The sequence below is a fragment of the Heterodontus francisci genome, chromosome 13 (assembly GCF_036365525.1).
Source record: "Heterodontus francisci isolate sHetFra1 chromosome 13, sHetFra1.hap1, whole genome shotgun sequence".
Classification (NCBI taxonomy): Eukaryota; Metazoa; Chordata; class Chondrichthyes; order Heterodontiformes; family Heterodontidae; genus Heterodontus; species Heterodontus francisci.
In genome coordinates this window covers 66,586,803-66,611,931 of record NC_090383.1, presented here as the reverse complement: position 1 = coordinate 66,611,931, position 25,129 = coordinate 66,586,803, and the positions used below count along the sequence as shown (strand labels likewise).

At 43.9% G+C, this 25,129-nt stretch overlaps 1 protein-coding gene and 1 pseudogene across 3 annotated transcripts in view; both read left to right on the top strand.

The window, feature by feature from the left end:
- The window catches only part of sptbn1 (spectrin, beta, non-erythrocytic 1), a 340,000-nt gene that overhangs the window by 2,012 nt on the left and 312,859 nt on the right, over nt 1–25,129 (top strand). The window lies entirely within an intron of this gene.
- LOC137376840 (U2 spliceosomal RNA) lies at nt 18,573–18,740 on the top strand (annotated as a pseudogene).

The window sequence follows — 25,129 nt, the reverse complement described above, 5'->3', positions numbered from 1 at the left end:
ATGTGAAACTAAATTTGCTATTTCCTTTGCAAGTCCCCTTCCAACTGTAAATTCTACTCAGCCCTGTGCCCACCGTTCTCTCTCTCTCTCTCCCCTCCCCCCGTGTATTGATCTGATATCTTTATAGGTCAATATATTGATGCCTTTCTTTTGATCATCAGATTCGCTCTGCAGTTAATCAGCACTCTCTTGGATATCATGTTTCGCGACCTACTTCCCCAAGCTACAACTAGCTTTGAATGCATCATCTAAATTATAGTGATTCAGTAATTAAGCATAATTAACACTATGCAATATCTGATCACTATTTTAAGAGATTTGTGGATGGACATCTTGAAGATCTCATCTGGATAAATTGAGACCCATCATCTGATGCTATTGATGCAGTTTTTATTACAGTTTAACAGATCCAATTGGCTTAATGTGCACTATTGTAATTGGCTATGATTTTATTTGAAAATGGCCAATATGATTCGAAGTACTCCATTATAAACAACATTAATTTCATTTCGAAGTAAAATTAGTGACAAATATGTTAATATATTTTAAAATTTGAATCTAGTGCTGCAAAACCATTTGATTTTACAAGTTGTGTAACAAAGCAAAGTATGGTTGAACTTTTCATATCTTGTAACTTTCATTCATGTAGGAGTGGAAATATTTCTTCTGTGCCCAGTTATCCAAGCATTATATACTATACTCTCCGTTCAGAGAATGCTGCACGTTAGAATGTATTTCAAGGACATAACGTATTGGGCTTGAGGTGACATGGATATACTGCTGAAGCTTTACTCATGTTTAGTGATATCATCTCAATTTTTGTGCCTTGTTGCTGCCTTGCAACACATTCCCATATATGTGTTACATAATGCATTTCTAAATAGTCTGCTTTGGTGCACTAAGTAATTATGCTGCAGGAAAATTGATATATTCCCCTCCTGCTCCAGTATTGATTCCATTGAAAGTTTAGTGCATCAAAACTCTCTAAATTGTCAATCTTCATAACTTCTACTGAGTGAAGGAGATTTATATGCCATCATCAATATTAAATATGCATTTCAATGTGTAGTTTCTTGGAAGATTTGAAAAAAATCCTATAATGGAATATCGGATTATTTTTTAGTTTACAAAAAGCAATCTGATTACATTATTTTGTCAATTGTGTGGTATTTTAAAGTAATGGATGATTAAACTTTATTTAAAAAACCCACAAATAGTATAATGGAACACTTTCCCATTTCATACATGCAGAGTGTTGGTATTTGGTGCTGTCAGGTTTAGTGCAAAATGGCTAGATGCAAGCTCCCTCCATTCTACTCCAGCAATTGTGCCTCAATTTGAACACCCCTTATTGCATCAGTGTGGTACTTTCATTTCCCATACTAGTTATTCCAAAGGCTTCCTGAAAGATATGCCCAATTAAAAGTTGATTAATGTCAGCTTAGCAGTAATTACATGGTATGTAATAGTCAACAGGAACTGGATTAAGACTGTCAAAAAAATTTCTAATACAGACAATGGGAGAAGACTACTTTTGTGCCCCAGCATAAGCTGGATTTGAAATCCGTTCCAGAGGTGAAAGTAGTATACCACTAAAGTTCTCCTTAATTAAATGTTTTTTTGTGACATCAAATCAAATCTTAAGTTTAGCCATCATGAGCAGGTTCCATGTTCGGTCAAATTAATTCTATCATACACGGAATTTAGCACCAATTTTAAATCTTTATTTAAAACAGAGTTCCTGTAAAGCTCAATTCATCGCCTATCTTAATATTTTTATTTATCTGTCTGTAGCCTGCAGTATGAGCTTTCTCATTGAATTTTTTTCTTAATCAGAAATGATAGGAAACAGTGAATCAATGTACAGGTGCAATGACATATCCCTACTTCAGGCACCATCACCAGCCATGAGAAAATAGGAAATCAATGAAGTACCGAGTTGCCTCCATAACACCTGCTACCTACAGCTATCTCACTGGTTGAACCTCCTGGTACCAGCTGTGCCTTTCAACGCCACTGATTCTCTAGACCTCTTATTGTCTGGCTTTTTGCCTGTCGTGGTCTTCCTGATTACCTTGGCCCTGCCCTCCTGGTTACTCCTGGGCTTCCACATTCACCACAATTAGCCCATCTTCATTTTCTCCTGTGTAATGCACAGAAAATGTGCTGGTATGTTTGGATGAGAACAATTTTTTTGTTGGATGATCATAAAATATTTTATGAAACTTCTGAAACTGTTTAATGTATACCACAAAATTGTATTTGCACCCTAAATTGAAATTGATAACCATATCTTTTAATAAAATAACATCACACTTTTCGTTGCAATCTTAAATTGCTGTGTGATTTTCAGCTGCAGCCTGAACAGACAAGTGTATTCCAATCTCCACAGTTCCCTGATCAGTTAAATTCTGTGGTCTTTTAGACTCTGTTCAATTAATGACAGTTAGATATTTCAACCCTTAAGAAGAAATCCAGACCTGTAATTGACCCAATCATTCAGAATGTAGAGCAAATTACATTTGGTACCTTTTTAAAAGGACTTTGCCTGTACCTTAGCAGCATAATATATTGTGCATTACACAGTGTAACTCTACTGACCTTTATAAAATATACATCTTGTGAGCAGCACCATGGGAGATGAAATGATGTATATGTCTTGCATCAAGCACGTATCTATCATAGTCCAAATGTACCATTTCTATGTCAAAAACATAAGACGATAAGAAAGGTGTACTGGCTTTGCTCTGATGTGAAGCTGGAAATTTACCAAGTTATCTGTAAAGTTCCTTCACTGAAGGCCAGTTAACCTAAAAAGGATCTGAGGTAGAAGTTTATCAGACAAGTGCAACAGTGCTACAGATCACAAACTACCTGAAATCTAAAATAAAAGCAAAATACTGCAGATGCTGGCAATCTGAAATAAAAACAAGAAATGCTGGAAATACTCAGGTCTGGACCCCTGCTTTACTTGCTTAAAGCCTTTTACATTTCTAATATTTGTCAGTTCTGAAGAAGGGTCTCTGACCTGAAACGTTAACTCTGCTTCTCTCTGCACGGACCTACTGAGTATTTCCAGCATTTCTTGTTTTTATACCTGAAATCTAATGCTGTGATGCCTCTATCAAAGCCTGAAACTTTATAGGGATGTTACAATGTGCCCAATTACCTCATGACCAACAATCAAACACTGGCTGGCCTGAAGCTAGGCTTACTACTAGATTTTGTGGCCTTGAAGAAAGGCTGCTTCAACTTATCAACAGAATGATTCATTGTGTATTACATGGTATATCATTTGAGTCCTTATAAAACAATTTATCATCCAATTTACCATGACCAACACCACAGGAAATTCACCTGTAATTTATATGAAAAACCGTACGGCAGTACATAAAAATGTCCTTCTGTTACAAATGTTTATCTTAAAATGCTGGCTACTTTCAAACTGTAATCAGAAACTGGCTAGCATATTTCAATCTGTGAAGTTTCCCCCAACAAACAAGTAAACTGAGTGACCTGAGGCTGCACTTCATTTTAGCAATTAAGACTTTCTGGTACGTTAATTCAAACTAACACAAAAGCAAATTTACATTAGCGCAGCTAAAACTTCATCTTTAGAATATATTCAGTATTTGATTATGGGATTTTTTTGTCAGTTTCATTTTGAGGCATACTTTAGAAACCTTACATACATTTGAAGCAAAGATACAAGCCAATTTGGTTTGAGATGTAAAACATTGAGATCTTGATTATGTGAATGAGCATTTGATTTACCAGTTTCCATTGTGTATTTTGTATTAGTCATCTCCTTTAGTTCCATGAAGTGGAGTGCTGATGTAATTCATTGAAAATTGGTCACATGTTGTACTGCAAATATGGAAGTATGGAAGTTTATAAACAGTAATGTGGGGTCACAAAGAGGGGCAGAAAATTCCAGAGCAGAATGTAATTTTAAATGCAAAGCATGATTCTTGATTTATGTTCATATATTTGCATATCTTTTCTGTCCAGAGTTACATGAAATAGAGGTACATTTAATTTTGAAATTTAATTACTTAATGTTATCATGTTGAGATTTTGGAGCATACTAAGAATTATTGTGGATTAGAAGAAAAAGAAAATCAATATATGTCATCAAATCTTTCAAACAGTCTAATGTAAATTTCTTTGAAATGGAGTGACTCATATCGGAAAGCACAGCAGACATTTTACACAGAGTAAGGTCTCTCATACAGCAATGAGATGCGTGATCATTTAATCTGTTTTTGGTGGTGTTGGTTATGGGAGGATTGTTGGCTAGGACACTGGGAGCACACATGACTCTTATAGTACCATGACATCTTCATTGTCCACCTGAACCAGTTAAATAGACAGGTGGCGCCTCAGTTTAGGGTTTCATCCAAAGGATTGCACCAGTAAGAATCAGTACTCTCAGTGATGTTTTGAAGCGTCAACCTAGATTGTGTAATCAAATCCTGGGAGACAGCAACATATCACAGGATGCTTACAGATGAGGAGGGCTACTTGCCCCATCTTAATTTGTCCATTCTGAAGAAACCTACACTCTCCTTTTGTTGCATCTAGTTAATTAAATGTTCCAGAGTTTTCATCTCAATCATTCTATCCAGAGGTCCATTCCAAGTGTTGATTATTCTCTGTGTGATGAAAACATCCTGATACCAGTTATCTTTTCTGCTAGTTTGAAACTGTCCCCTTGACCTACTCCCATAGTAAAGGGTATGAAAACAGTTAATCTGGAATACTTTAGAATAAACTATCTGTAAGATTCCCTCTCGGATGTCTCCTTTCCAGTTGGAAAAAAAGTCATTCTAGTCTTTACTTGCAGCTGAAACTCATGACTCTAAGGGTCAGCCTTGAGGCTCTTTGCTGCGTCCAGTGCTTGAATGTCTCCCTTGTTTTGGTCACCAAGGAACAAGATACAGTACTCTAGGTGTGGTCTGACCAGAGCAATGTATGATTTGATAATGACTTTCTCTGAATTGTGTTCTACTGTTTTGGCTATGTAGTTTCAACGTTCTGTTGGCATTGTTGACTTGCTCTTTTGCATTGGCTGGAGATGTTGAGAGTTCAATTACCTAAGACTCCTAGATCTATGTTAATTTAACCCATAGCTATTTCAGCACCAGGCAAGTAAGTTACCTAATTTTCCTTCCTGTGAAAATACTTTTCACTTGCCTGCATTAAATTTCATGTGCTGTTGTTCAACCCACTCACATTTTTTATTTAGTGATTTAGTCAACCTGGGTTGTCATTTTCCTCAAATAAATTAAGGAAGTTGGTCAGACAGTATTTCCTCCACCTAACGTCAAGTTGTCTTCTGTTAGGTATTTTACAGATAACTAAGTTTATTCTTTATTATTAATCATATTATTTTACAAGGAATTGAAGTAAGACTAATGTGTCTGTAGTTGCCTGTGTCTGTTTTGTCGGTCTTTTTTAAATAGGTCTCTTTCCAATTTACTGTTAGCCCCCTGTTTCCCCCACCCTGTGTCCACTGACTCCCTCATAATGAATGTCAGTGCCTCACAAATTTCCTTGCTAGTCTCTACACTCTGGGCTAAATGCTATTTAACCCTGGCGATTTATTTTCAGTCCTTTCAGCCTGTCTTCCATCTCCTTTATATTGAAGTCTTGAATTAAGCCTTGGTACATTTTGTTGGGGTGGTCTTGTTGTCTCTGTCTTCCCTTTAAGCAGTAATCATTCAGAATATTGTATGATCTTGTGCACATCCTCAGTTTCAAGCGCATTTGCATCTTTTAATCTTGTATCTTCTCTGGAAAACCTCTTGCTAGTTTAGTACTGGAAGAAGATTTTACTGTTAAATTTATTAAATGAATATATGTTGCTTGTCAAGCTGGCAATGATTTTTGCTTGAAAAAAGAACAGGCTGTTCTGTATATACTGTGCATAGTTAATAGTTTTCTCTGACCTGAGGAAATTATTACATAAAATCTAGAGTTCAAGCTACAGTGCCCCTGAATAAAACTTGCCTTGTGGCAGTTAAGAGCTGAAGAAATCTACTTCCAGAAAATATGGTGCTGGAAGCTGTAAATTTTGGTTCTGAATAATCCAGGGTTTGTGTGCATCTGTAACTGGCCTGTGCTCTGTACTGCTAACCAGCACCTCCTAATGATCACTTAAAAGCAGTGTATGCAGATATATGGGATAAGAAGTTCTGGCTACAATTCATCAGTGTCTGAGACCCAGTGGAATGTGGAGGAAATAACCTTCATCCTAAGGACATAATGTGCAGACCTTAAATACTGTGTTGTAACTAAACTTTTTATAGTAATAACAATATGCTACAGGAGTAACTGAATTTATGCCAATTCATTTTGTGATACTTTTTAATACCTAAATTTGTTTCCATGACTATTTATGTACCTGTGACCACCGGTGCTTCACCCTAGTATTAAATAGATTAAAGCAGTCTCCAAACACAATGTGTTGGAAGGACAAAATTTATAATATAGCTGAGTGTTTTCCACAGTTCAGGTGGACGTAAGATGAACATTTCACCTATGTATCACTACACTGTACCTAGTTCCTAGTGGCAGCACTGAAATATTTAATTACGCATACCTATAGTTAGTTTCAGATAAAAAAATCAGTAAAAGCATAGGAGCTCTTTATATGCCTGTTTAACACTTTCAGCATGTATGTTCAAGCTGCAAAATTTTTATATTGTATTCTGCTGCTCATAATTTCATTATGGAAGTGTGTGTTTTACCTGCATTCTTGAATCTATTACAGTGAACGCATCATGATCTATATTCGAGTTGGAGGCAATGTTGTCCTAGTGATAATTGTCGTTACCATTTTTTCTTTTACTTTTTATTAATTTATTACTAAAACATGTTATTTAGTACCGTACGGACATCAGTCAGTAGTTGGTGGATGTTCTAATGGAAAATATGATTCTGCTTTTCTGTAACTTGGATAATAGTTTCAATTTCAAGTTTGTATTTTATGCATTTTAAACCAAGTAATTATCAATCCTTGATAATGGCACCAATCCATTTCCTCTGTCATGTGAAATAATCTTGGTTTTACTTGTTAATATTGGAAGTGTGTAAGAAAGCTGGGTTTTGGTATCCTGACAGATATATGCCGAGAAACCAGACAAAATCTTAATTGTCTCCTTTAGTTCCTTATCAAGGGAATGTCTGGAGTTTTACTTCCCAGCATAAATCTAGGGATGAATGAGGCCTAATCTGGCTCATCGAAACATCTTATACTATTAAGAAATTAATTTACCAACCCTGAATTAGGTTACCATCAAGCTGATCGAGTGAATTAACTCTTTCTTCCCAAATCATGAAAGATAAAGCTAGGCTACAGGTAATGCACTGAATGCCATTGGTTTCAAATTACAACATAAAATTAAAATTGGGCACACATTGAGTAGCAAATCATTAATGGACAGAGTTACTTACCAACATGAGTGTTAAAGGTTACATGGGCAATTCATTGCATCACTGTAAATCAGTGATGATGCTGAGTAAACTGAGCACGTTCAGATGGATGTGTGATGCTATTGGAAGAAGAGCAAGGGTGTTCTCCCGGTGGCTTGACAACATTTATCCCTCAACCAGTACCACTAAAACAGATTACTAGCCATTTATTATGAACTGTTTGCAGATCCTTGCTGCATATAAATTGGCTGCCGTGTCTCTGCATTCCAACAGTTACTACACTTCCAAAAAGTGATTCATTGACTGTGAAGTGCTTTGGCAAATCCTGTGGACATGAACGGTGCTAGATAAAAGCACATTATTTCTTTAGCTACTAAATATACTCAGACTTTCATTCTGAAATAATCACTTATAAATTAACCATTAGCTAGTAAATTGTGCATTTTATTTTCATCCTTTAATAACATGTAAATACCACCAGAAGAACAGTAACAAAAATAACCCCCTCTGACCTGACCATGTCCCCAAAATAATGGTTTGAAAGATATTTAAGTGGTTACCTTTCAACTGGCAGTTTATATTTAGTTATTTCTTGAGTCAACAGCAGGAGCCTTTTAAGTATTGTAGGACTTTTTAGGGCAGGTCATTTTTAGTTTAAAGGTCATTCAGCATTTTTACCTCCCCCATCACCAATTTTCTTCCCTTCTTGAAGGTGCAGACTCATACTAGCGAATGATTCCAGGGGGCCAACTGCCCTCGAGTAGTTCTCTTATAGCCATGAGTGTAGGAGCATTGGCCAATTTAGTTTTTGACAGCACATATCAGGATCATACCTGGGAATCTTGTGCTCTGTGCTGTTCAGTGTAATGTTACTCAACACATTTACCCACAAAGCCATTGGGTAAACTAGCGTTTAAAGAACAACACATTTTAATGCTATTTATATTTTGATGCATGTGATTTTTTTTGTGCAATTTCATATTTTTTTCAAGGTGCTTTTCCCCTTGGCAATTGCTAGCCTTATATCAATTCCTTCACACAGTACTGTACTTTATGTCACAGCTAGCTAACCGAGCCGTTGCTAATTTGGATTTCTACTGCATTTGCAGCTGTTAAGAATTGAAATGATTTCAGTAAATGTGTCTACACTGGAGAGTGAAAACATACATCTTCCATTTCCTTATCCCTCGCAAGTGCCTTGCAGTATTTTTCACCATTGAAGGTGCTATAAAAATGCAAGTCGTTATTGGTTTTAAGCTGAACTAAAACTATTCAAATTTCAAACACGTTAACAATCCGATTACAATTCCCATTGGGTTCTGTGCCCTTTATTCAACATTGGCTATGAATAGGGCTGTTAATTTGATACTATCAAAGGAACTGCTGCTTTTGGAGACAGGGTACTGTGCGAGTTCTGAAGAGATTGAATTTGCTTCAAACTTAGCATTTCAAATCAAATTCAACCTGAGGTACAAATGGAATAAAGATATTGATACTGAATCACTTGTATTATCAGGGTTATTTGTATCCTACTTGGCTTTGGCTTCCAGTGGATACATTACTTATGAACATATTGTGTCTTAACTTTGACTTTTTTCCCTATTTTTGTTAGAATGTGACTAAATTGGATATTCTTGGATAATGTAAAAATGGGTTTAATTCTGAACTATTGTGGAGAGTGCAGTAATACATTCTAGTGCACTGACCATGATAACATATTGTACCTGTCAAGGTGTTTCAGTTTCAGGAATTGCTACATATTTTACAGTCACATTTGTCTCTCGGTGGTCTATTCATCCAATGTGAGAGGAGATAAATGCCTTTTGGTGAAGGGAATAACATGTGCTGAACATGAGGAGTTCATTGACCTGAAATGGTGATCTGGTGCATAGGGGTGAAAGTGGTTTCCGCTGCCAAAAACCTTTTAACTTTAAAACAAATGACATGATACATTTTTATTTCATTTGTTTCAGAAACAATATTGTTTGTAAAATATGACATTTTATGACTAGCTGTGTTCCGCTGCAACAATGTTGCAAACAGTTGAGAGTTTGATGTGTAATCTGAAACCAGGATGGTTTTTACAATCTAGATTTCACTTGGGTAACTAGTCAACAAATACTCTTGTACTAAGTTCTGCGACCTCCTTGAACGACATGGAATTGGCATCCTATTATTTTCCATGATCACTTTATTGAGGAAAAATCCTCTTCCAATCCATGCTCTAGAACATCATGAACTGAGCTCTTTCATTTGGTAAATGTACAAAATTATGGGGCTGAAATTTAACTACCATCCGGTTTTCAGCTGGAAATCACACTGACAGGTTAAGATTCTGTAGCCGAATGAGACCATTTTAACAGCCTAGTCTTTCATAAATTCAGCCGACAGGCCACCTACCAAATTAGGTAGGTGGAGAGTCTGGCAGCATCTGTGGGGAGAAAAACAGGGTGGTCACATATGTTAATGCTGTTTCTCTCTCCACAGATGCTGCCAGACCTGCTGAGTATTTCCAGCATTTTCTATTTTTAAATAATGAATTTAAATAACAATAAAATTTATCTGGCAGCAAACGAAAATTAAATGAACTTAAAATTTGAAGTAATATAAAACTTAACTGCAGAGTCACCTAGAGGAATGGATGTAGGAGGTTGGTGAGTAGCAGTGTCACTTAGCATTGGGAGAACTTAAAGGTGCATCATAGCAGCTATATCCTTTTGTATAAATGGCTTAGACATGGTAAAGGTGTTAATATGGGAATATGAAATGAGCAGGAATTTTGTGCTCCGTGCAAAACTTTTGCTATATTACCAGGAAATCCCCTGTGGTGTTGCTCACAAATCGGAGCAATGTTCTCTCACCTGTTTCATTAATCTTTGTTTTGCTTCTCTCTATCATCTTTGTGTTCCTCTATGTCTGTGTTGTTTTGCTTCTCCATCTCCTTCCCAATGGATGCTGTGGCATAATGGGGAAAGGTACTGAGGGCTACAGACAATATTCTTTCAATGGTAGATGCAGGGCTCCACTTGGGCAGTTAAGGGAACCAGTGACAATCGGAGAGGGTCTGGAATACTGGTCACAGGAGTTATCCAGGCAGAGCCACATGCTGGGAGGTCACTGGTGGGGATGGGTCCACATATGGCTGGTGACCAGCCAGGATGTAAGGCATAGTCTGGTCTCGGGTGGTTTGGGGCAGGGGTAGTGGTGAGAGAGAGGGATCTACTCCGTGTGCTTCCATCTCACCCCTACCCGTCACCCCTTCACTGATATTATACTCCCATATCTTCTCGCCAGCATATGTTGATATTACCCCTGTACTACTTCTGCCCTAACTCTTCCCACCACCCCTCACTGATTTCACATGCTGCCCTTACCAACTAGCACCTCGTCCTTTACATCCTACCATACCCATTGTTGCCCTTTGTGTCCTCTCCCAATTTTCTTCCTCCATCCTCTGATACTGCCTGCGATCTCCTCCTCTGCTCTAATTACATTCCTTATTCCTTCCTGTTTGCACCTCCTAAACTTGCCACCATCTCCTGATCCCACTGCCTCACTTGTGCCTTTTTTCCTACCCCCTCGCCCTTATTTCTCTCCCCATTCCCTACTTGATATCCTTATTTCCCCCTCTCTTTTCTGAATCCATCCATTTCCCCATCTCCACATTAGGCTGGCCCCAAAACCTGTTTTACAGCCCTAGACCAGCTACCAATAGAGCGTATAGAACCCCTGTGAATGTTCTTAAAAAAACGCACCCACTCAAATTGCTGGTTTTCCAGTTTAGTGCTGGGAAACCAGAGAATTGATAGCTGATCAACAGGATACTTGAAAAGAAACCAGGAAAGGGGGTTGGGTAAGTGAGTATATCACATCGGGAGAGCAGCCTGATGGGCAAGTGGGAGAACAGTTATAAGCAGTGGCTGCCGTGCAGAGTGAGTTGATAGAAATGGGGTAAATATGTTGTCTAAAGGAGGCACCCGGTCTTGCGGAGACAAGAGGAATGTCGAGCAACCTGATCCTGGAGCACCGCAATGGAAGGAAATGGGCAAGCCAGTGGAAATGGCTTTGGCATTCCCCGAAATGCAGTTAGTAAAATTTAAATAAACTTCAAATAAAACTAACCTGTTGGAAAATAATAAATGTTTAATTAATTTGAAATAAAACATAGCTGGGTGCAGGTGGCTGGAAGAGCCACGGTCCCACCTAATGCTGAGCAAACTGAAAGGAAGTGTAATGTCTAACAGTTAAAAGCAATATCTAGGTGTGACAAAATTGTGGCACAGGAAGAAAATTTGACAATCAGGAAGTGTCCATTAGAGATAGGCTATTTTATGTCTTAATTGATTCTTGTATTATTCCTATCATTTCAAAAACACACTTCCTGAAATAATAATATGCTGAGTCATGATTTTTTTAATTATAATTGTTCAAAATTTAAACATAAATAGATACTGTAAGTGTATAATCACCATTGTCTGTCATATTTGAAGTAGTGTCCTCTCCTGTTCCAACTGATTACTTGAACATTTTTTAAAAAGTACAGTAAATTTTATCTGAATAAAACTTTTAAAATTTGGCCTTCAGCTTTTCTTGAAACTATTTCAAAATACAATTGAACAGATACTTTGAGTTTGGAAAGGAAGATTATTCCAGGTGATCTGATGATTCTACTGATCCATTCTAGGAAATTGCGCACAATGCATGTACTCAGAGAGCAGGATCTGTCTTTAGCTGACAGTCATAATTCAGCGCAAAAATTTCAAATTCTAGTCTTGGCTTTTGAGAGATGCTGTGGCCTTCAAGGAAAAACGTTGCTGAAGGTGCTGAAAGATGATAACTTTGAAGTTTTATGATATTCTAACATGTAAAATAATGTTTTTATGATGCAACCCTTATTTCCGACTTAAGAAATTTCAGTTACCGATGAAAATGTTTTCAAGAAGAATTGAGTGATTTTATTGGTTCATTTTCTCCATTTATTTTATTAAGTTATCCGGATTGGCCATTCAGGACTGAGTGTTTCACAAATCCCCACAAGTTTCCTTGCTACCTATAATAAAAGCAAAATGCTGCGGATGCTGGAAATCTGAAAAAAAAAACAAGAAATGCTGGGACCACTCAGCAGGTCTGGCAGCATCTGTGAAAAGAGAAGCAGAGTTAACGTTTCGGGTCAGTGACCCTTCTTCGGAACTGACAAATATTAGAAAAGTCACAGGTTATAAGCAAGTGAGGTGGGGGTGGGGCAAGCGATAACAAAGAAGAAGGTGTAGATTGGACAAGGCCACATAACTGACCAAAAGGTCATGGAGCAAATGCAAACAATATGTTAATGGTGTGTTGAAAGACAAAGCATTAGTACAGATTAGGTGTTAACGGACTGAATATTGAACAGCAGCAAGTGCAAACCTGAAAAAAAAAAAGTGGGTAGGGTGGCACAGTGGCGCAGTGGTTAGCACCGCAGCCTCACAGCTCCAGGGACCCGGGTTCGATTCTGGGTACTGCCTGTGCGGAGTTTGCAAGTTCTCCCTGTGTCTGCGTGGGTTTCCTCCGGGTGCTCCGGTTTCCTCCCACATGCCAAAGACTTGCAGGTTGATAGGTTAATTGGCCATTATAAATTGCCCCCAGTATAGGTAGGTGGTAGGGAAATATATAGGGACAGGTGGGGATGTGATAGGAATACGGGATTAGTGTAGGATTAGTATAAATGGGTGGTTGATTGTCGGCACAGACTCGGTGGGCCGAAGGGCCTGTTTCAGTGCTGTATCTCTAAACTAAACTAAACTTAAAAAAAACCTTTTGGTCAGCTATGTGGCCTTGTCCAATCTACACCTTCTCCTTTGTTATCTCTTGCCCCACCCTCACCTCACTTGCTTATAACCTGTGACTTTTCTAATATTTGTCAGTTCCGAAGAAGGGTCATTGACCCGAAACGTTAACTCTGCTTCTCTTTCCTTGCTACCTACCTTGCTTTGGATTCGTATTTATCCACTTTTTATTTACTGCTGCTTTAGTTTAAGCCAATCAACAAAGCATGATGGGGAATATATTACATAATTTAAATATCGTTAAAAGGAAGTCTCAACTATATGCAAAAAATGTAAAATATCTGCCTAACTATATATAAACCTTGAGTTAGAAACACTTTAATACTTCCAACCCATTGAAATCAGTGGATAATGGTAATGAAAATTACAAGAACAATTGTTCCTGCTTGCTCCAGAAGTGCTGCTGTAACTTCTTTCAGCCTGTTGGATTAAACATTGATTAAAGGAATAGCATTCCTCCAACTAATTGTGAGCAACATCATGGGAGGTTGACAGATTAGTAGATCTCCCATGGTGTTGCTTACAGTCAGTTCTCTGATCCCTTGATCTTTTGTCTATTTCATTCTGTCATGTTGGTCTGTCCATGTCTCTCCACTGCATCATGCCTGTATTTTTCTCAGCTGGTGTCCCTTTTGGATAACGATTTCCATGCTCAGTTTCTGTTTGTTTGTCTGACTGTCACATGAACAGGTATAGTCTCTCATATTTAATTTCTCTTTCATCCTTTGGAGGTTTATGGGGGGAATTTTATGTCGTCTGCCGCGGCAGATTTGGTGGTGTGCGGCGCGATATATTTAGGTGGTACATGTTTTTTCGGATTCCCTATGGTGGCATATTTAGAGGAATTAAGTCGTCGGCGGGATTGTGGCATTCCGGGGTTCCCCCAGCATGGTGGTGGATTGCTGCTTTGCATTCATTTACGTACCATGAATACTCATTACCCTACGCATAGTTAGGATTTCGTCCTATCTGTCAGATTAACTGAACGGCGAGCGATATTCTCGTGCCACCCGGTTCACAAATGTTTCAACGTGTTGTGGAACTGTCGCATTTGTACAGTTGAATCCCAGAACTGTTCTCTTTTTCTCTCAGCCGCTATACTAACGCCAGCATTTGAATGGATGTTTGTCTGCAGGCTCAGCACCAGCAAGGGTGAATCATCTCAGAGAATGGTGGCGACAGCTTGGGAGGGAGCTGCATGGAGGAGTAGGGGAGAGTAATCAGGGAGGGAAGGGTGGGGTTTCAGGTGCTTGAAGGAGGAGGGGAAGGTAGTCGGGGAGGACAGGGTAGGGTTTTGGGTGCATGGAGGAGCAAGGGAGGATAATTGGGAAGGGTTGTGTCTCAGGTGCATGGAGGGGCAGGGGAGGGTAGTTGGGGAGGGAAGATTGGGGGAGTATGGGAGGGTAAGGGCCTGCTCGGGTCTGCAAATGAGACCTGACGCGAGCCCAGCAGAACCCCATCTGACACTGAGCTCAACCCAGCCCAAGTCCTTGCATTCTTTCCCGCGCCCGACCCAACCATCAGTTAACTTACCTTCAGTTTTTCACTTTGTTCCTTACCTGCAGAAGCTTAAAATAACTGTAACAAAACCACTTTTAAAGTCTGAAAAGTAAATTAATATTAGAGTTACTTACCTGAGGTGGTGATCGAGCATGTCCGATCCGGCCTGACCTGACCCGAGCCCGAATGCCAGACCCGGAAGTGCGACCGGAGCCAAACCTGACATGTTGGGTCCCATCGGGTTTGGGTTGGGTAGCAGGCCTTTTAGGGGAGGGTAGTTGGGGAGGGAAGGATGGGGTCTTGGGTGCGTGGAGGAGGGGAGTGGCAGAGTCCAGGGTGTGTAGGGGCTGATTTTGATAATGAGGCTGACTGTGTGCAGTTGCAGGAGATGGTGGGTTGATATGTTCCTGTCAGAAAACTGATGGTCATGAGAGGCCTAAAAGGAGGGAGGATTGCTGTTGTGGTCGGAGTCCTGTGTGTTCACATCAGGGTACTGGCTGGCAGATTGTACAGTCTTAGTCACAGGGCGATTGTACGTGGTGGGGGGGGGGGGGAAGGTCAAGACTTACGGCTGATCATAGGGAGGGGATTAGGAATCTGTAACTATATCAAGGTGGATTCTTGGAGGTTCAAGGGTGAGAGTCGGCAGTTGGACGGTGATGGGAGTAGAGATGGGGGGGGTGGGGGTGGAGTGCAGGGGGTAGGGATGGCATGTATAAATTGGTGATGAGTCGGTCTATGGTAACGGGGAAGGGTGCAGGTTAAGTTGGGTGGGTCGAGGGTGATAACTGGAAGATGGCAGAAAGTGGTTGGAAGGTGGGCAAACTTGCCTGGTATCGCAGAGGCAACATTTTCTGGAAGAAGGATGGAAACCGCATGTCCAATCAAGGATTGGGAGGAGACAAATGGTGGGTGGGATCTCCTGTTTGCAAAGGTAAGGCACTTAACAGCAACCTGCTCATGACTTTCATGGTTGTGCTGAATAGCAGGAAGAGGATAGTTTTACGGCAATCTTCTCATCTCAACATTTGAAAAGCTGCAAAGGTATGAGTCTCATGCACGCAATTTTTCCTCTAACATGCGAACAATTGCAGAAAGACTGAGGACGGATCTTGGCGATCAACGGATGATGCCTCAACAGGAGCAACAGGCAGCACAAGAAGGTAAGGTTACTCAGAATTAAGCTATCCAGGAAAGGCATTATCCATGATTGGCACTGGCATGTCATTGCATCCTCAGGACAAGGACGCATTACCTTCAGGTGTCAGAGAGGCAATGCCAGAGAAGCATGAGGATGTGACTTGCCATGGCGACAAAAATATATCTGATCCTTCAGCATTACCTGCAGCTGCTTATTTTCATTGAGAACCTCATTCCACTTACCCTCAACTTTACTATTATACTCAATTTCTTTGCTACCAGGGATCAATGGGCGACATATGTGGTATCTCGCAGTCTGTGACCCACAGGTGCATCAGAGGTAACCAATGCCCTGTAGACGAGGACAGCCAGGCAGCAAGGTCTGTGGCCTTTGGCGCCATTGCTGGCTTCCCTGGAGTGCAAGAGGGATCGACTATACTCAGGTAGCCATTAGAGCTCCCTGGGACCAGACTGCTGTCTTCGTCAATTGCAAAGGCTTCTACTCTTTAAACGTGCAACTGGTTTGTGACCACAGGAGAATAATCATGCATGTTTGCGTACATTTCCTGGGGTGCTGTAATGACTCCTACATTTTGAGGAGCTCCTAGCAGTTTTCAAGGAACCAGCTGAAGTGGACAGCTGGATCCTAGGTGACAATGTTTTACCCCTTTTGTCCATGGTCAATGACGCCAATACATAATTCCCAAAGCACTGCTGAAGAGAGGTACAATGCTGCACATGCATCCACGAGAGCCAGCATTGAACACACATTGGCATGCTGAAAATGCGATTCCGTCTGGAGGGGCTCTTCAGTCGGCTCCACAGAGGGTGTCTCAAATAATCGTCTGCTGTGCCTTGCAATTTGATGTGGCAACATTCTGTAGGTGCAAGAACAGGAGGAACAGAAGAGGGTGATGAGGAGGATAACAATGCCATCATTATTATGAGGGGCATGCAAGGGACATTGGGGAGAACCTAATTTATGTGCGTTTCAACCAACAATAAGCCACATCATCAAGGAACGTTGGGAGGCGAAACATTTCCCCACAGAAATTTCCTTTTGCATAACGTCTAATTCATAGCTGCAATCTTAACAAAGTGTTGCTGCTCTCCCTTGTGATTGGCTTTTTTTTTTATTTGTTTGTGGGATGTGGGCATCGCCGGCTAGGCCAGTATTTATTGCCCTTCCCTAATTGCCCTTGAAGGTGGTGGTGAGCTGCCTTCTTGAACCACTGCAGTCCATGGGGTGTAGGAACAGCAACAGTGCTGTTAGGAAGGGAGTTCCAGGATTTTGATCCGGCGACAGTGAAGTAATGGCCATATAATTCCAAGTCAGGATGGTGTGTGGCTTGGAGGGGAACTTGCAGGTGGTGGTGGTCCTGTTCATTTGCTGCCCTTGTCCTTCTAGGTGGTAGATGTCGCGGGTTTGGAAGGTGCTGTCGAAGGAGCATTGGTGAATTGCTGTAGTGCATCTTGTAGATGGTACACACACTGCTGCTGTGTGTCGGTGGTGGAGGGAGTGAATGTTGAAGGTGTTTGATGGGGTGCCAGTCAAGTGGGCTGCTTTGTCCTGGATGGTGTCGAGTTTCTTGAGTGTTGCTGGAGCTGCACTCATCCAGGCAAGTGGATAGTATTCCGTCATACTCCTGACTTGAGCCTTGTTGACGGTGGACAGGCTTTGGGGAGTCAGGAGGTGAGTTAATTGCTGCAGAATTCCTCGCCTCTGACCTGCTCTTGTCCAACCGCATAAATGCTGTGGCTACCAGTTCAGTTTCTGGTCAATGGTAACCTCCAGAACGTTGATAGTGGGGGATTCAGTGATGGTTATGCCATTGAACATCAAGGGGAGATGGTTAAAATCTCTCTTGTTTGACATAGTCATTGCCTGCCACTTGTGTGGCGCGAATGTTACTTTGAAATCATCTATGGACTATCTTGAATGCGACTTCACATCACTCCAAGCAATGTTGTTATGACCGTTGAAAACAAAAATAAGGCATGACAATAATGGACAAAATTAATAATCAATAGGAAAACAGTCATCATCGAAGAGTGAAGGCTCAGTTTCCAAAAAGATGGACACTGGACATTGCCTGAGATACTGTGCAAACATCATTGCATTCCTGCCGTACGCCTCAAAAAAAACATCTTTGTATCTATTTGTAACCGAACAAAATATTACTGAGAGTGGGTCAAATTTTGCATGAAATAAAAATGTATTGATAAGTCTTTTCATTTGTCACAATTTGTACATCACCCGTGGCACCTTTGTGCTCAGAACTCTTTCATTTTCTTTTTTCTACCACTACGTCTAGGTGCTACCCCGACATTAGAAGCTGAGGTGGAGCAGTCTGCTCAATGTGCTGCCCCGTTGCAGTGGATGACCATGGTTGGTGTCCTCTGGAGGAGTGGGCCCTTGAGTATCCCCCATATGGATAAATGTCAGGAGGTGGGTGGGGGGAAATGAGACGCCGCTTACCTTGGGGGTGTCCTGAGAGGAAGGCCCTGGGGCAGCTGGCATATGCTCCTCCTCTATCTGGCTGCACAATGGAACCTGCCTGTCACCCTGAGGGGGAAGAGTCACCTGAAAGGAGGTACAGGTTCTTGTCCTCCTCAAGCTTAGACTCTGCTGCATGGAGCCCAGGGCAACAGCGGTGGAGTGCAGGTCAGATCGCTTCTCGTCCTTTTGGCTAAGATCAAGTGTAGTATCTGTTCTTATCAGTGCTTATTTGATTGAGAAGAGACCATGATCATTGCCTTCTGATCCTGGGGAAGCTTTGAGTAAAATGGCTATAACCAATTTTCGAGCTTCGGGCCAGGGAGTGCGCAACACCGTTCGGGTGGTCGTGAAGGACAAGGAAGGAGATGCACCGGTCGATCGCACCTTCTTCATCAAGAAAATTCTCTTCGATTGCTGCGGATTTCAAGCGACGGACGTTTTCTGCCTGCAGGATTTCCCCAGCAGTGGATACTTCGACGTGACGTTCCGGAACGTGGCGGGATGCATCAAGTTCCTGAAGGCGTTCAAGGAGAAAGGGGACCGGGCGCCACTGTCGATCCTCACAGCGGAGCCGCTCTTCACGCTTCCGTCACAACGGGACCGGGTGGTGACGATTCATCTCTACAACCCCTATGTTTCGGTGGTGGATGTACTGACCTTTCTCGCCAGGTACGTCGAGGTGGCCGGCAGCAGCACTGATATCAAGGACCCCTTTGGGATTTGGACCAGCAAGCGGCAGGTCAAGGTGACCTTGAAGGTAGATCCCAGTGGAGCCATCATCCACCCTCCCTCCAGCTTCTTGGTCTACGCTGGACAGCCCAGAGTTTGCCGCACCTGTGGCAAATCTGGTCACATGGCAGCCAACTGCAGCACGGTTGTTTGCAAGAACTGCAAGGAGGAAGGCCATCAGACCAAGGACTGTAAGCAGACTAAGTGTTGCAACTTGTGCGGTGCGGCAGGCCATCTCTACAAGACCTGCCCCAAACGTTGTCTCAGCTATGCTCAGGCGGCAAGGTCCAAGGAAAGGCCGGGAGATGGTTCGACGAAGGCGTCCGCTGTTCAAAAGGAGACCAGCAACCTTCTCCGCAGTGAGGAACTTCAACCTGAGAAGGAAGGGGAGGCAGCTGAAACCAATGACCCAGCACCTACCCAGCGCCCGGTAACCCCTCCTCCACAGACAGAATCAATGGAGGAGGAGGCAGCAGATGGACAAACAGGTCAGTGGCAAGTGGTCCAGAGGAAAACCACAAAGAAAAAACATCCCAAAGCCACCACCCAAACCAGTGGTAAGAGGAGGCTCTCTTCTGAATCAGACTGCAACAACTCCTCTTCACTGGACGGGGAAATGCTGGAACGACAGCCCCTTCAAAAGAGGCGGCAGAACTCCGAGATGGATGATAAAGCATCTCAGCCCCCGGGCACTGGAAGCTGTGATGGGCCCGGCGTGCCCCAACCCCAATGCCCCACACGTAACAACGTGGCCAACGCATCTCAGCTCCGGGACACCGGGAGCAAAGACACGTCTGGCGCACCTGAGCTCCGGGAGACCGGCAGCTGTGATGTTTTCAAGGAGGAACAGATGGAAGCAGCTGAGGACAACCCAATCCCGTCTGCCTACAAGACCCCCCCGATGTCACCCGAGCGGAGCAAACCCTGCATGAAAAATCAGGAGGGGTTTCTGAGCCCAACCAACGTGAAACTGCTTGCGCACACGATGGGTATGCAGGAACATCCCGAAGGAATGGGACTAGCGAGGACAAATGGTATGGGAAGCAACAACTAATTTTTAGTTAAAAATGGGTGTAAGAATTGCTTCCATTAATGTGCGTAGCATTAAATCTACTACGCGATGTGTTTCAACCTTGGATTACCTTGCCAAGGTCAAAGCTGACCTACTGTTTCTGCAGGAGTGTGGAATACCACACCTCAGCACCTACAGGCAGTGGTCGCGATGGTGGGCCCATGGGCCATCGATCTGGTCGGGGGGTAATGACTGCCGTTCCTCCGGCCTGGGTATTCTGCTGCGGGGAGGTAACTTCACCATCTCCGAAGTTAAGGAGGCGGTGGGCGGCCGCCTCCTCGTAGCAGACGTGATGTACAACAACGCTCTGCTGCGGTTGATCAACGTGTACGCCCCGGTACAACGCAGCGAGCGGCTGACCGTCTTCCAGCAGCTCCCACTGCTGCTGGCGACATCCAGGCCGGTCATCCTAGGCGGTGACTTCAACTGCATCATCGTTGCGGCTGGACGATCCGGCAGTGACGACAGCAAACTGGACGCTACGTCCAGATTCCTAATAGAAACAGTTAAAGATGCCAAACTGCACGACGTCTTCAGCAAACCTGCAGACGGAGCGCAGCGCAGATACACATGGTCAAGATCGGACGGGTCTGCCCGTTCCAGGATTGACTTCCTGTTTGTGTCCCGTGCTGTCACGGTCGGATCCACCGACGTCAAGCCGGTGTTCTTCTCCGACCACTGCCTCTTACTGGCCGACTGTCACTTACAGGACGACCAGCGGGTTGGCAGAGGGACGTGGAAGCTCAATGCGACACTGCTGACCCCAGAGAACGTTGAGGAACTCAAAAGGGATTACAAAGGTTGGAGGACCATGAAACCCCTCTTTGAGTCTCCAGTTCACTGGTGGGAAGCGATTAAGGAGAACATCAAGAGGTTCTTCATCCACAAAGGTGTTCAGAAGGCGAGAGAGAGACAGAGGGAACTGTCCCGACTCCAGAAAATTATGCAAAATCTACTCCGGTTGCAGTCAATGGGGGTCGAGGTCAAGGAGGACCTCCAAGAGGTGAAGAGCCAGCAGGCCTCTCTCTTTGCCAAGGAGGCCTCCAAGATCATCTTCCGGTCCAGAGTCCGCTCCATCGAGCAGGATTAGACGTGCTCGCGTTACTTTTTCCAAAAGGTACACAGAGAGAGCTCTGTTATCAGCAGCCTGAAGGAAGAAGATGGCTCGGTAACGTCTTCGCAGTCCGACATACTAAGGATCAGCAAATCCTTTTATGCTGGGCTGTATGACGCGAAGCCCACAGACAGCAGAGCCTCCCAGTCCTTCCTGTCATCTATCACAGAGGTCTTAGATGACAGCAGGAGGGAGGGACTGGACAAGCCGCTAACTCTGGACGAGCTGACAAAGGCCGTCGAGTCTTTCGAGACGAGTAAAACTCCCGGGAGCGACGGCTTACCGGTCGAGTTGTACTCGGCCCTGTGGGACTGGGTCGGCCTGGACCTGCTGGAAGTATACGAGAGTATGCTCCTGGCCGGCACCATGTCAGAATCCATGAGAAAAGGCATCATCACCCTCATTTACAAGCAGAAGGGGGAGAGGGCAGAAATCAGAAATTGGCGGCCCATCTCACTGCTTAATGTTGATTACAAGATTCTGTCCAAAGTCATAGCCAGTCGAGTCAAGTCTGCTCTGGAGTTGGTGATTCACCCCGATCAGACCTGTACTGTACCCGGCAGGAAGATCTCTGATAGTCTCGTGCTACTCAGGGATACGATCGCCTACGTACGGGACAGGAGGGTGGACACCTGCCTCATCAGCCTGGACCAGGAGAAGGCTTTTGACAGGATATCGCACACCTACATGATGGACGTGCTTTCCAAAATGGGGTTTGGGGAGGGAATCTGCAATTGGATCCAACTGCTCTACACAAACGTCAGTAGCGCAGTCTCAATCAACGGGTGGGATTCTGAAAGTTTCCCGATCAAATCTGGAGTCAGACAGGGCTGTCCTCTGTCCCCAGTCTTGTTTGTTTGCTGTATTGAACCCTTTGCTGAGTCTATTAGGAAGGATGCGTGCATAAGAGGGGTGACAATCCCAGGCAGCGGAGGCACTCAGGTCAAAACCTCCCTGTACATGGATGACGTCGCCGTTTTCTGCTCGGATCCGCTGTCCGTGCGCAGACTGATGAGCATCTGCGACCAGTTCGAACTGGCCTCGGGAGCCAAAGTTAACCACGGCAAGAGCGAGGCCATGTTCTTTGGCAACTGGGCTGACCGATCCTTTGTCCCCTTCACCGTCAGGTCAGATTACCTGAAGGTGCTGGGGATATGGTTCGGAAGGGCCGGGGCGTGCTCCAAAACATGGGAGGAGCGAGTAGCCAAGGTACGACAAAAGTTGGGCATGTGGGGGCAGCGATCTCTCTCCATTGTGGGTAAGAACCTGGTCATCAGGTGCGAGGCGCTCACATTGTTGCTCTACGTGGCACAGGTCTGGCCCATACCCCACTCCTGCGCCGTGGCAGTCACCCGAGCCATTTTCCGCTTCGTCTGGGGATGTGAAATGGACCGGGTCCGGAGGGACACGATGTTCAAATCTCTGGACAAGGGCGGGAAAAATGTACCCAACGTGGCCCTCATCCTGATGACCACCTTCGTGTGCGGCTGCATCAAGCTATGCATAGACCCCCAGTACGCAAGCTCCAAGTGTCACTACGTGCTGAGGTTCTATCTGTCCCCGGTGTTGCGAAGGATGGGCCTGGTCACATTGCCGCGGAACGCTCCATGCAGTTGGGCGGTGCCGTACCACCTATCCTTCGTGGAGCAGTTTCTGCGGGAAAACACCTTTGACCACCGGTCCATCAGGCAGTGGTCTGCACGGAATGTCCTCAAGGCCCTACGGGAAAAGGAAACGGTGGATCATGTCGGATGGTTCCCCGAGCAGACCGTCAGTCGTTTGGCGGAATGCCTCATCACCAGAACTTTCAAACAAGCACCAAGACGTAGCTTGGCTGGTGGTGAGAAGGGCCCTCCCCGTCAGATCCTTCATGCACACCCGAAGTCTCGCCCCCTCCACACAGTGCCCCCGCGTTGGCTGTGGTGGGGAAGAGACGGTCGCCCACCTCCTCCTGGAATGTGCCTTTGCAAAGCAGGTGTGGAAAGAGATGCAGTGGTTTTTGTCAAGGTTCATCCCAAGCAGCTCTGTAACACAGGAGTCTGTGCTCTACGGGCTGTTCCCAGGGACGCACACCGAGACAAACATCAACTGCTGCTGGAGGACTATCAATTCGGTGAAAGACGCCCTTTGGTCTGCCCGAAACTTGCTGGTCTTCCAGCGCAAAGAGTTGTCCACCACCGAATGTTGCAGACTGGCACATTCCAAGGTCCAGGACTATGTGCTGAGGGACTCACTAAAGCTTGGGGCAGCCGCAGCAAAGGCTCAATGGGGAAAGACCACAGTGTAAGGTTCCCCCACCAAGCTGGACTGAGGGGCTGGATCCATGGGAAACCCCTCGAACTGTATCGTTAATATTCTCAATTGCTGTAAATGTAAAACTGTAATTGACATGACAATTGTGAAACGGAAGGGTTGGGAAGAAACTCATGACAGTATTGAAGGAAAGTGATCTCCCTTGCAATGTTTGTATTTTTTGGTGCTGTTTGGAAACTGTTTGGCAATGTAATTGTTACAGATTTTTATGAATAAAGTATATTTTGGAAATAAAAAAAAAGATCTTATATGGCTCGAGTGCTCAACAAGACTCACCATGGAGATCGCCAGACTCTCCACTGAGGAAGCCATATGCTCAAATGCCTGGGGCATGGCAGACGTCATGGTTTGTATGGACTCCTGCATGGCACGTGCAAAGCCACGCATGACCTCTGGCATCTGACATATTTTCCACATGGCTTTGCTGCACATCCAGCAGACTTCTTGTGGCAACAAACAAAGGATCATCATGAGTTTGGGGCTGAGCAGGGGCCTGGTCCCCAGCAGTCCTCTGATTGTCAGGGGACCTGGCTGGCACATGCTCCCTCAGCTGCTGGACGTGTCTGTGTGGTGCACACCAGATGGTGACCTTGATTCTAATCTTAAGCCACCTGCGGACCATGTGGATATATCTGTGCTGACGGAGGTGGAAGAAAAGGTGGTGCACCTTCTGGGGCATTGGCTTCTTCATCCTCTCCAGAGGAGGACTCTTGGGCCATGCAGCGTTCTGCTACTTGACTGTAGGCACCTGCAGTGGGGACACAAACAGAGGCACTTGTCAGCATGTGCTTCACGTGAGTTCACACGATTTTCTTCAGTTTCCAGTTTATGGCTGCAAGAGCAGAGATGACACTTCATCCTTACGACTGTGGTACCTGCCTTTACCATCTGCACTCGCCCTGCTTCCCTCCTTTCTCGCGATATCATCCTCCCTTTCAGCCATGGTTAGCGGTCTTCTGTCCAGGGCCACCTCCTCCTATTCTAACATGTTAACATTGGTTGTGGCTTAATTTATCCTGCAGCAGACAGTGCAGATTTAATAACATGCCAAATGACGCATCACAACCATTGCATACATGCATCAACATCATGCATTCTGCAGTGGCTTTCGCACGGTGCATCCAGCCACACACACAATGCCAATCTTCATCTTGGCGCAACATCATTTAGGGAATGGCACCAAGGCTGCTCACACATTCCACTGCATTCCTCATGCCCCTCTGCCTTAAAAATATGGTGCCTTGGAAGAAAACAATGGAGCTGCTTTACCAGGACCAGTTACCCTAGTTGATTTGAGCAAGTCATTGATGCGCTTGCGGCACTGCATCCATGTTCTATGAGTGACTCCACGTTCCTCTGTTACCTCCATCCATGGTAAGGCAGGAGGGTCTTCACGCTCCATCTGCAGGGAAGAGGACCTCCCGCCTTTCCCTGACAGCCTGGAGGAGAACCTGCAGGGAGGCATCACTGAATCGTGGGGTGGGATGCTGCCTACTGGC